This window comes from Triticum urartu, chromosome 5A (assembly GCF_056163025.1).
Source record: "Triticum urartu cultivar PI428250 chromosome 5A, HENAU_Tu73, whole genome shotgun sequence".
Classification (NCBI taxonomy): Eukaryota; Viridiplantae; Streptophyta; class Magnoliopsida; order Poales; family Poaceae; genus Triticum; species Triticum urartu.
Window position 1 is genome coordinate 390,957,502 of NC_141877.1, and position 11,335 is coordinate 390,968,836.

An 11,335-nucleotide genomic window follows, 5' to 3' on the forward strand; every position below is an offset into this window, starting at 1 on the left:
GCTCCGATTGTCGGAGAGGTATCTCTGGGCCTTCTCGGTAATGCACATCACTTAAGCCTTGCAAGCAATCCAACTAATAAGTTAGTTGCAAGATGATGTATTACGGAACGAGTAAAGATACTTCCCGGTAACGAGATTGAACTAGGTATTGAGATACCGACGATCGAATCTCGGGCAAGTAACATACCGATGACAAAGGGAACAACGTATGTTGTTATGCGGTTTGACCGATAAAGATCTTCGTAGAATATGTGGGAGCCAATATGAGCATCCAGGTTCCGCTATTGTTTATTGACCGGAGACGTGTCTCGGTCATGTCTACATTGTTCTCGAACCCGTAGGGTCCGCACGCTTAAGGTTTCGATGACAGTTATATTATGAGTTTATGAGTTTTGATGTACCGAAGGAGTTCGGAGTCCCGTATGAGATCGGGGACATGACGAGGAGTCTCGAAATGGTCGAGATGTAAAGATCGATATATTGGACGACTATATTCGGACATCAGAAAGGTTCCGAGTGATTCGGGTATTTTTCGGAGTACCGAAGAGTTACGGGAATTCGCCGGGAAAGGAGGGGAAAGGAGCAAGGGAGGGGGCGCCCCCCCCAAGCCCAATCCGAATTGGGAGGGGGGCCGGCCCCCCTTTCCTTCCTCCCTCCTTCCTCTTCCTTCCCTCTCCTACTCCTAATAGGAAAAGGGGGAGTCCTACTCCCGGTGGGAGTTGGACTCCCCCCCTTGGGCGCGCCACCCTCCTTGGCCAGCCCCCTCCTCCACTCCTTTATATACGGGGGCAGGGGGCGCCCCAGAGACACAACAATTGATCATTGATCTCTTAGCCGTGTGCGGTGCCCCCCTCCACCATAATCCTCGATAATATTGTAGCGGTGCTTGGGCGAAGCTCTGCGACGGTAGAACATCAAGATCGTCACCACGCCGTCGTGCTGACGGAACTCATCCCCGACACTTTGCTGGATCAGAGTCCGGGGATCGTCATCGAGCTGAACGTGTGCAAAAACTCGGAGGTGTCGTAGTTTCGGTGCTTGATCGGTCGGGCCGTGAAGACGTACGACTACATCAACCACGTTGTTATAACGCTTCCGCTTTCGGTCTACGAGGGTACGTAGACAACACTCTCCTCTCTTGTTGCTATGCATCACCATGATCTTGCGTGTGCGTAGGAAATTTTTGAAATTACTACGTTCCCCAACACATAGTTCATAAGGTGTCGTCTCAACGGATTTAGATGGTGCCTTATTTAACGTGAATGCAGTCGTCTCTAAAGCATAAACCCAAAATGATTGCGGTAAATCAGTAAGAGACATCGTAGACCACACCATGTCTAATAAAGTACGATTACGATGTTCGGACACACCATTACGCTGTGGTGTTCCGGGTGGCGTGAGTTGTGAAATTATTCCGCGTTGTTTCAAATGAAGACCAAACTCGTAACTCAAATATTCTCCTCCACGATTAGATCGTAGAAACTTTATTTTTCTTGTTACGATGATTTTCCACTTCACTCTGATGTGCATTACCGAGAGGGCCCAGAGACACCTCTCCGATACTCAGAGTGACAAATCCTAATCTCGATCTATGCCAACTCAACAAACACCATCGGAGACACTTGTAGAGCATCTTTATAATCACCTAGTTATGTTGTGACGTTTGATAACACACTAAGTGTTCCTCCGGTATTCGGGAGTTGCATAATCTCATAGTCATAGGAACATGTATAAGTCATGAAGAAAGCAATAGCAACATACTAAACGATCAAGTGCTAACCTAACGAAATGGGTCAAGTCAATCACATCATTCTCTAATGATATGATCCCGTTAATCAAATGACAACTCATGTCTATGGCTAGGAAACTTAACCTTCTTTGATTCAATGAGCTAGTCGAGTAGAGACATACTAGTGACACTCTGTTTGTCTATATATTCACACATGTACTAAGTTTTCGGTTAATACAATTCTAGCATTAATAATAAACATTTATCATGATATAAGGAAATATAAATAACAACTTTATTATTGCCTCTAGGGCTCTAGGGCATATTTGCCGCGTCCATCGTGAACGCGGTTGTCCTGCACGCTCACGCCGGAGCAGTCGGAGAAGATGACCCTGTTAGAAATTTTTGGAGCCAGAGTTGCACCTCCCAACAAATAGTATCAGCCCTGATTTGGAACAGGACGAGGCGCGACAAAGCTAGCCGCTGCAAGTCTCTTAACTAGGTGCCCCCGTCACCGGCTCGTCGGTGAAGCCGTGTTGCTCAGACGTAGGCATGTAGCACTACAGATATGTGAGAGAAGGAAACATGATGGAGGAAGAGGAATTGAATCCATAGTGCTCCTGTCCAACGCGCTAATGCATCTCAGCACGTTATATTATCGTGAATGTAATTGAATTCATCAGGACGATGGATTCAATCTTTCGTCTAGCTCGTGTTTGTTGCCGCAGCGTGCTGCACGGCCTGCACCTCCACACCAGCTTGCCCGGGGACAAGACAGTCGCCTGCAGGCCTGCACATGAGAAGGATGGATTGACGCTTTGATCTGGCACCGGAGCAGAGGGAGAGGTCAGCTTCGGAGGCAGCAGCCGGCTAGACATTATTACAGAGAGAGAGACGTCAAGGGAGGACGCTGAGTGCCTCACAGTTGGCTTCCTGTACGTGGTACATGTCAGTACATTATGTATTCTTTTGCGTATAGGCTGTGGTATTTCCTCAAAAACTGAATTTGGCTCACATCACGATGCTCTATTGAATGGTATAGATAGCAGGAGCAGCTGGGCTCGGGAGCCAAAACGCTGTTCTCTAAGAATAGAGACTAACCCTGAAACAAATTGATGGTTAACTTGACTGAAGCTAGATCCTATTTTCTGAACCAAAGATAAGGTAAACAGTAGAAGTCACTCATAAATTATTTGACTATAAGATCTGTTCATGGTATCCCCTAGTCCAAGGTTGTACCATCCTAAAAGATTTCATTATTGCAGCCGAACTCTAAATACAATTAGTGCCTGCATCTAGCACCTCCGGTTCCATTGCTCCCACACATGTCATGGATAGCTCTCCATTGTACTGTATTGACACAAAATAATGAACATTCGATTAGCTTGAATCAAAATAATGAACAAGCAGATCTTGGTGCTTTAGATTAATCTGGTTCACACAGAAGTATCAATAGCCGGCAAATTTAGTATTGTGCTAATCACATCGAATCAGGAAGAAGACCACAAAACAAATTTCACAACTAAAAGTATTAAGAAAAACTTCTAAGTCATAGGCCTAATTTAACTGATTAGAGTAGAATGCAAAAGGTTAAGAAACACCAAAATTATGCTTGATGTTATGGACGCCTGAAGGAATTGTGAAAGGTCAAGGAATAATCCCACATGGCGGAGAAGCCGCCGCCGACGTCCTTGTCGTGGTCCAGCTGCTCCCTGATCTTGCCAAGTTGGCCTCTGGTCCGCTATTAGGATCTTTACTCTCCATCTGGCCCTGACCATCTTGTTCACATTGACCACCTTCCCAACACCCTTAGAATTTGGTAGAAACAAAAGAAGAGGAGAAGGCAAGGACGTTTGTCAGTCATTCCGAAACATACAACATACATATAGTCCTAAGGAATTTGTGGCAAGAGCATGTGGTGCAAGTGCAACTTGGCCGACCGAGAAGTTAAGAGTCAGAGAATTATTATTGACCTGCCAGATGTGCACGAGGCCGGTGACGGAGGGCTCGAACCTGTCGAGGCAGATCCGGCTGGGTTGCCATGCAGCAGCGGGAGCAGCTCGTCCTGCTGACAAGCTCCTCAACGGTGCTCTGCAGCGTCTTCACACACTCCTCCACACCCATCGACGCCACCATACTGCTCCGGCCGCGTCCGCCTGTCTTTGCCTCTAGTAGTCTTGCGCCCTTCATTTCCTTGCCCTTTCTTTTTTGAGTTCTCGCTTCGAATTTGTAAAGGAATCTGTTGTCTGAATCCGCCTCCAACTCGATCGCATTAGGATCTATTTGGTCTAGAACATAATGACTGGAGAATGAAAGATGAAAAGAATCCATCTCACCCGGCAGAGTCGAGGACGTCCTTGAAGATCTTGGTGGCACCCTTGTGTAGGTCTTCTCCAGGTGCCGTTCGATCCTTCCTAGTCGATCCTCCCAAACGCCTCCCATGACCCGGGAGAAAATCCGGCGGCGATAGCGGCACTGCGCCTGCGCTTCATTTCCTTTGCCTGTTCATGGTCATCGGCGAGAGGAGCGGAAGGGACACAGAGGATGGCCGATGTCATGGATCAATGAAATAATTACATAAAAATGAATTTTAGTGAACAAGAGAATCTTCTCCTGAGATTGAGGTAAGAAAATGGGATGAGTTCACCTTTGATCTATAATAGCACATTTAGGAATACCAAATTTCTTCTTCAATCATGCAAGTATCCAGGACAAAAATACTCCCAGCTCATTGGTGAGCAACCTTACTGAAGCTACTACATATAGGAAAAGGATGATTTCAGGAGGGGAAATGACAGCAATAGCTATCAGGCATAGCTCACTGTATGATGTTGGTGCCATTTGCAGATTTGATACAGCAGATCTAGCGATAAACAAAAGATGCAGCACTATATAAAGTCAGGTAACTGTACACTCAAATGCATCCCTACATGAAAACAAAAGCCAGCAAAGCACACATTTTAGTGAACATGTTTCAACTTTCTTTTCTTATTCGCATTCGCAAGGGATCAAATAGAACACAAGCAAAGCTAATAACCTCACAATCAAACAAAATATACACAATTTCATATATCTTTTGTTTCTTCATACTTTTATTCACCTCATGGATTCTTATTAATCTAAAATCATCTTGTTATGATTGTCTGGAACTGATTTTTTGAAGAATGAAATCACATGGCTTATATAGACCACTCCTTCCCTGCTAGCCCTATGGGATTTTCATCAAATACCTTGTAGGCGTACAAACTAAAAATCTGCACAAGCAAAGACTATAAGTGCTGGAAGCAGGGCACCGGAAAGAGAGAAAAAGTCAAGAAGTGGTGAGGTTAATCTCTTTAGTTGTAAATGATATAGCCCTCCTGTCCTTTGAATAAAGAAGATTTAACTGTCAAAAAAATATAGTGGACATTTTGCCATAATAGAATCTGCACTTCTATTAAGATAAAAATAAGCAGTCAAGCAGTACTGAAGATGATGGAGTAAGAACATCGTCAGCCAAGTAAAATTTCAGAGGATGTTCTGAAGATGAACAACAGGGTACCCACTACAGAAAATTTCAGAGGATGTTCAGCCTAAAGATGAGAGGTTCATGTGGAATCGTGCGGTGTAGTGGCTCTCCTTCTCATCTGCAGCGACGCCGCAACCCTCGTCGCTCTTCTCCGTGGCAGCGCCCCCCTCCCCGTTCTCCTACGCGATAGCCTTGGGCTGCCTCGCTTTCACCATGGGCGCAACTTTCCTTCCTCTCCCCTGCGTGGCAGCTCGTCTTCCTCTCCTCCGCCACGGCGACTGCCGCCCGCCACCCTCTTGTCCGCGGTGCAGCGCGGGAGACGACCTTCTCCACTCCTCCCTTGTCTACTCCTTCCCCTTGTCGCCGCCCCTACTCTGCAGCTCCACCCCATCACGACACCGACGACCGCATCTCGACTGGGTTGTGCTTGTCCTTCCGCGGCTTCCTCGGGACGAGAGCTCGCGGCACCACTCACCTTCTAGCTCTTGCCGCCACCTTCCGTCGGTGGCCAGCGCCGAAGGAGCGATGGGGCGGTGGCGGTGGCAACCCTACCTGGGGAGAGAGGAGATTGCTTGTGGGAAGAAAGAAATTTCTGGGAGAGGAGGCGCGTGCGTCAGGAGAGGAGGAGAGCAGAGGGCTTTCTTCGCGACGAAGCGAACGACGCAGCTTGCCGACGTGGAGTCAACTCATTTGTCTTGTAGCTTGCCGACATGTAACGCGCGAGCGACTGCCCATTGTTTTTTATTAGGGAAAAATAAAAATAAAAGCAACTAAACGTGCCGGGCCGAATCGACACTCGTGCCCAGCCTCGGGCCAGGCCGCATGCCGGCACGACCCGATTATAAACGTGCCGGGCTAGGCCCCCATTTGGTCATCCAGGCAGCAGGCACGCGTTGCGCCTTAGCCCATCCAGCGTTCCTCAAAAAAAAAAAGCCCATTCAGCATTCCTCCACCGCAGGCCGCGAATATATAATGGTCATCCCACCCCCAACCTAGGGTTAGCGGAAAGGAGGAGAGAGATTAGAATAGAGATGCGCCGGTCGTGTGTCGAGCTCCTCCGCCGTCGCCGCCAGCCGTGTGCCGAGCTCCTCCGCCGTCGCCGCCTCGCCACCCAAGTGATCCTCGTATGAGGATCGAGCCGTGTTCCAGTCGAGGCGAGTAAATAAGCAGCTCCAAAGTTTGGAGCTGCAATTTAGAATCGAGAAGCTCTTTTCGGAGCGGCAGTCCGCAATCAAGCGGCTCCTTTCGGAGCGGCAGTCCGCAATCAAGCAGCTCATTTTTGAGCTGCAACCCGCAATCAAGCGGCTCCTTACGGTGCCGCGATCGAAGCAATCATCCGTCTCCAAATTCGACTAGATCTCTTATTTCCTAGAATAAGATCGACTACATCTCTTTTGGGTCTCCAAGTTGCCATCGGTCTTCCGGCCCTAGGTTCATGGCGGCGAGTGCGACAGCCTAGGGCCCAGCACGAGCAGGGGCCCATACCCTATGCGTGCATACAATACACAGTATATTCATAGAAAGAAAAATTGTACGCAGGACAAACAGCCCAGCCCATGAAGAAGCGAGCAGCAACGCACGAACGAAGCCAACAATCCCGTTCGCTCCCAGTCCCAGAAACACGCCGCCAGCCGCCAACTCATCGTCTCCCTCTCGTTCTCATCCTCTTCCCCAAATCCAATTGATTGCCCTGAGTTCCTATGAGGCCAGAACCCCAACTCCCCAAGCTAATCAATGAATTGTCCATTAGTATCACACTTCAGTGTATTTCTTTGCATCCTACAAATACCCCAAGGGCCCCGGTGAACGGATCCAGAGAGGCGAGCTGGCCAGTGACGACACACCCTGTGCCCTGGCAGGAACACGGAGAGTAGCAGCCGGCAGATGGCCATCGATAGTTGGGGCTGTGGTCCGCGTGTCCGGCAGTGGAGAGCGGAGACGTGGAGTCCAGGCAACTCCTCGTAATTTTTTGCATCTCAATTTTTTCCCTTGTCTATTTTCTGCTTATGATGAATTGATGCGAGCAGTGTGGAGCAGCGTTGGATTTCTTCTATCTGCTCCAAGAGACCAAGAACAGGATTCGTGAAGACAAGAATTCAGGTGTTCTCTCTCCTTTTAACTGTTCCTTTTTCAAAACTTAAATCACTAAAGAACTATTTGAGATCAACCATGCTACAGGAGAGATTGAATGGCTTGGCCATGGTGCTTTATTGAGAAAGATATGTTGAATAACATTGATCTTAACACTATTATTAGTGATTTTCCATCCAGAAATGCTCGAAGGTGTCGTTTTTTTTGAGTATGCCATTCACTTCATTTTTGTGTATTTGTCAAGTGGCTCCTGATATTTGCTAATGCACGTTTGTGGTTGGATTGGGAGAGTTGGAATTGTAGCTTCCGTCGAATTGGATCAAGAATTTGAGAACAATGTCACATATATATTTAGTTAAGAATTAAGACAACACTTCTAGATTGTTGGAGCGTGTATCCTAATAATCCTATAATCATCTGATATATCCGTGGAACGGAGGGAGTATATATCTGCCCAGGACGCCCCGGCAGTCATCAGATCTCGAAGCAGAACCGCAACCCATGAGCCATCAGCTGCAAGTTCTTCTCGGGCCTCTGCAGACCTACACGGGAGCCATGGAGGTGAGTTCCTTGCCCTCTCCTTCCACTGAACATATTTCTTTGTTAAGACAGTTCTTCCTCTGAAACTAGGGTCAAAATTTAATATTTTACACCGAATCAAAATTGCTTCTTTGAGCATACAAAAAATTACTTTCGGTGAAGTAAGAAAATAAAATAAAAAATAGAAGCATGTATATCTTTTAACCTTATAAAAGCTGCATCTTTGCTTACTTAAAAAAGCTGCTAAAACTTGAATTATCTTAGGGTAGCCATGGAGGTGAGTTCATTGTCCTTCCGTTCCATCTAGGCCCATTCATAGTTGCTTCATTAAAACTTGAATTTTTTTACGGGAAAATTATCAAGGTTGTATCTTCTGGACTACATTAAAATGGCATCTTGGAGACTGAATCAAAATACTCCCTCCGTCCCATAATGTAAGACACTTTTTTTGACACTACACTAGGGTAAAAAAGCGTCTTACATTATGGGACGGAGGGAGTAGCTTCTTTCACGATTGCAGTTATTTTGTGGAAAAAGTATTTCAAGTTTGTATCTCTTGGTACTACATAGAAATTCCATCCATGAGAATATCGAAAGTGTGTTTTTGCGACTAGTGCGAAATCAACTCTGATTTGTTCCCATGCCAAATGCAGAAAGACAGCGGAGATGATAGAATCAGCACCTTGCCCAGTGACATTCTGGTCAACATTCTTGACCGACTCGATTTCCGTGAAGTTGCGAGAACCAGCATCCTCTCCAGACGGTGGTGCCAGCTCTCTTGCAAGGTCTCCCGACTTATCATAAATGCTCAGCCTGATGGCGTGTCTACCTCCAACATCTCTGATGGTGACTTGGTTCGGATCAATGCAGCTGCTCTTGAAGCGACAAAGAGCTTACTGGCCAGCAGATGTCCAGGCGAAGACACCATCCGCCTCCTGTCTACCACGTTCTACTTGAGAGGTGATGTCCCCATATCCATTGGACATACTGTTGGCAGTGCCATGACGACACACAAGATTGAGAAAGCTGAATTCACAGTTTTGACAGTGAAGAAACGCCGACAGTGCACTCTTGATGATGTGTTGAACTATGGGACACAGTTTGTGTCATTTTTTAATGAGTGTCTGAATGCATTTACTGGTTTGACGCGCCTCTACATGGAGAATTTGAGATTTGTTGAATCTGACTTTGTCTCCAACATCTTCGTCACTTGCAAGCGATTAAAATATTTGGGTTTTTTCAATTGCGACACACAGAATCATTTAACACTCCAGGTTGAACACGCTCAACTCAGTGAGCTCAGTATGGTCAACTGCCGTTTTTACAAAGTCAAACTCAAGTGGCTCCCAAAACTCACCCGGACAACGTTCACATATTGGATGGCTTTTGAAGAACTACCATTGTCATTTGGTCATGTCCCACTGCTTGACTTTTTGAACCTCACTAATGTTGGTCTTAGTCGGCACAAAATGGTCGTGTTTGAGTACATTATTTTGTGAGACACACATCCAAGAACTGCATTTGGGGTTTAAATGCGAAAAGGTAAGTCGGGATGATTGCTTTGTACCGGCTTCACTTGTTCTCTACTCATCCTATTATGTGTTCTTAAAAAAAATCATCATATTATGTGTTTATTGTTGCAGATTTGGGTTCAACCAGAGTGTCTGAGCGAAAGGCTGGCATCTGCGTTCCACAGACTAAGGATTGTCAGTCTAGTTAGCATTCCTGAAGGGTCTGATCTCACCTGGACAATTTTCATTCTGGAAGCTGCGCCATCACTTGAAGAGTTGTACATGTTGGTATGTTCTTACCTAAATCCACTTGTTCTTTCTCTATGGTTTACTCTGCTAATAACGGTACCTAGAGCTTGTTCTATTCTTTTTTGTTTGAGTTGCTCTATTATTATTACCCTTGCATGATTGCACACACCCGTGGAGTACAGCTGTCCTATGAGTGGCAAAACTAACCTGTTTCCTTTACCTATGTTGGAGTGCAGGTAATTGATCATCCGTGTGAAATGATAATGGATAAGAAAAGGAGGATGGAACTCTCGCTTAGCGAGATGAAGGGCGTCGAGTGGGAATCACCTAGATCAAATTTCAAGCACCGACGCCTTGCCAAGCTCATCATCTTTTGCTTTGTAAATTGCATGGTGAGTCATGTCAGGCGTGTCATGAAAGCAGCGGTGAATCTGAAGGATGTGTACCTGTATGATAGACTGGCATGTAGCAAGTGCAAACACATGGCCATTTTTAAGCCTGATAGGCTTCCACGGGCAAAGAAGAAGTTGGATGCGATGAAGAAGCTGTTGACCCAGGGCATCGAGTCTGCTCCCAGAATTCACTTGCTGACCGATTGTGAAATGGAGGCTGACCATGCTGCAAGGGTTAAAGGCTACTTGTGTTCCTGAAGATAGCTGAAGGCTTTTCAGGAAGTTCATGTAATAACAGTCGGTTGGAGTACTCTATCACTTGTCTGGCTCTTGTTTTATCTCCTTTTCTTTACTCAACCTGTTGGAAGTAGCAAAATAAGAATTACTTGATCCTGTTTTACCATAAGTAATTTTAGGACCTGGTCTGTATTTGGATTTTGATGCTATGATGTGTTATTATGGTGATGAGTGCATCAGTTGATACGGTTCCATGAGATCTGGAAGCTGAATTATACATCTGTCGTGGCTTCTTAGAGCTAGAAAATCCTGTACTCCCTCATAAAAAAAAATCACCTGGCCAGATACCGTAGAAGTGGCCCGGCTTGTAAAAGCTTATATACTGGAGCGGCTGCGTTTCAGGGTGGCAAAATCCTCTTTCCCTCTCCGCCGCAAACTTGCAATCTCCGTCGACAAATCCATTCCCCTCCGGCAGCACTTTGCCGCGCGCACAGGCACAAAAGTCCCAGGATGTCGGGTGCTGGACACGGGTGGGGTGGCCGAGGTGGCTCGCCCGCTTGCAAGTGCCGCCATGACGACGAGGCCGGGAGCTCCTCCCTTAGCCCGCCGGTGGAAGAATGGCGCCGCAAGCAGGCGCGGGAGCGCGACGCCCTCTCCTGCAGCGGTGGGACGCAGGCGTGGAGGAACTTCCACTGGCTCGACGAGAAAGCGCCTTCGGGAGGCGGAGCCCGAGTTCTCTTTGAGGCGAAGGAGGCCGTCGCCGCCGGAGTAAAAGGGGCCGCCACGTGGCTAGCGGGCGGCCAAGGAAGAGGACGACTTTGCTTTCGCCCTCTCCAGTTCGGCGATGGAGTACCATCTCAACATCAAGAAGGATTTTAGCTTTTATTTAGCGCAAACTTAAATTCCGAACCAATGAAATTTCGTAACAGATCCGAACGCATCGCCTAGCATTGGATTGAGATCGAGCGACCGCGATCTTGTTTGCTTTTTCTTCCATTTCTCACTATCCCGCAATTTATTGGATTGTATTAATTGTCTTAGCGCTATTTAATGAATCGACTTAATTATCCCGGTATCC

At 46.8% G+C, this 11,335-nt stretch overlaps 1 long non-coding RNA gene and 1 pseudogene across 4 annotated transcripts; one reads left to right on the top strand and one right to left on the bottom strand.

The window, feature by feature from the left end:
• Window positions 1–2,647: 2,647 nt before the first annotated feature.
• LOC125509208 (uncharacterized) lies at window positions 2,648–5,927 on the bottom strand. Of its 3 annotated transcripts, none has more exons than XR_015604738.1 (4): window positions 4,066–5,927; window positions 3,703–3,975; window positions 2,745–3,537; window positions 2,648–2,662 (listed from the first exon to the last, which is right to left on the bottom strand). It is a non-coding gene; the product is annotated as an uncharacterized LOC125509208 (long non-coding RNA). The 3 variants fall into 3 exon arrangements; XR_007283999.2 differs by lacking the exon at window positions 2,648–2,662 and having other exon boundaries at window positions 2,809–3,537; window positions 4,066–4,230; window positions 4,377–5,916; XR_015604739.1 differs by lacking the exon at window positions 2,648–2,662 and having other exon boundaries at window positions 2,809–3,079; window positions 3,394–3,537; window positions 4,066–5,915.
• Window positions 5,928–6,141: 214 nt separating this feature from the next.
• LOC125509207 (uncharacterized) lies at window positions 6,142–10,496 on the top strand (annotated as a pseudogene). The gene is made up of 4 exons (XR_015604736.1): window positions 6,142–7,889; window positions 8,522–9,410; window positions 9,512–9,667; window positions 9,865–10,496. The product of XR_015604736.1 is annotated as an uncharacterized LOC125509207 (transcript).
• Window positions 10,497–11,335: the final 839 nt, after the last annotated feature.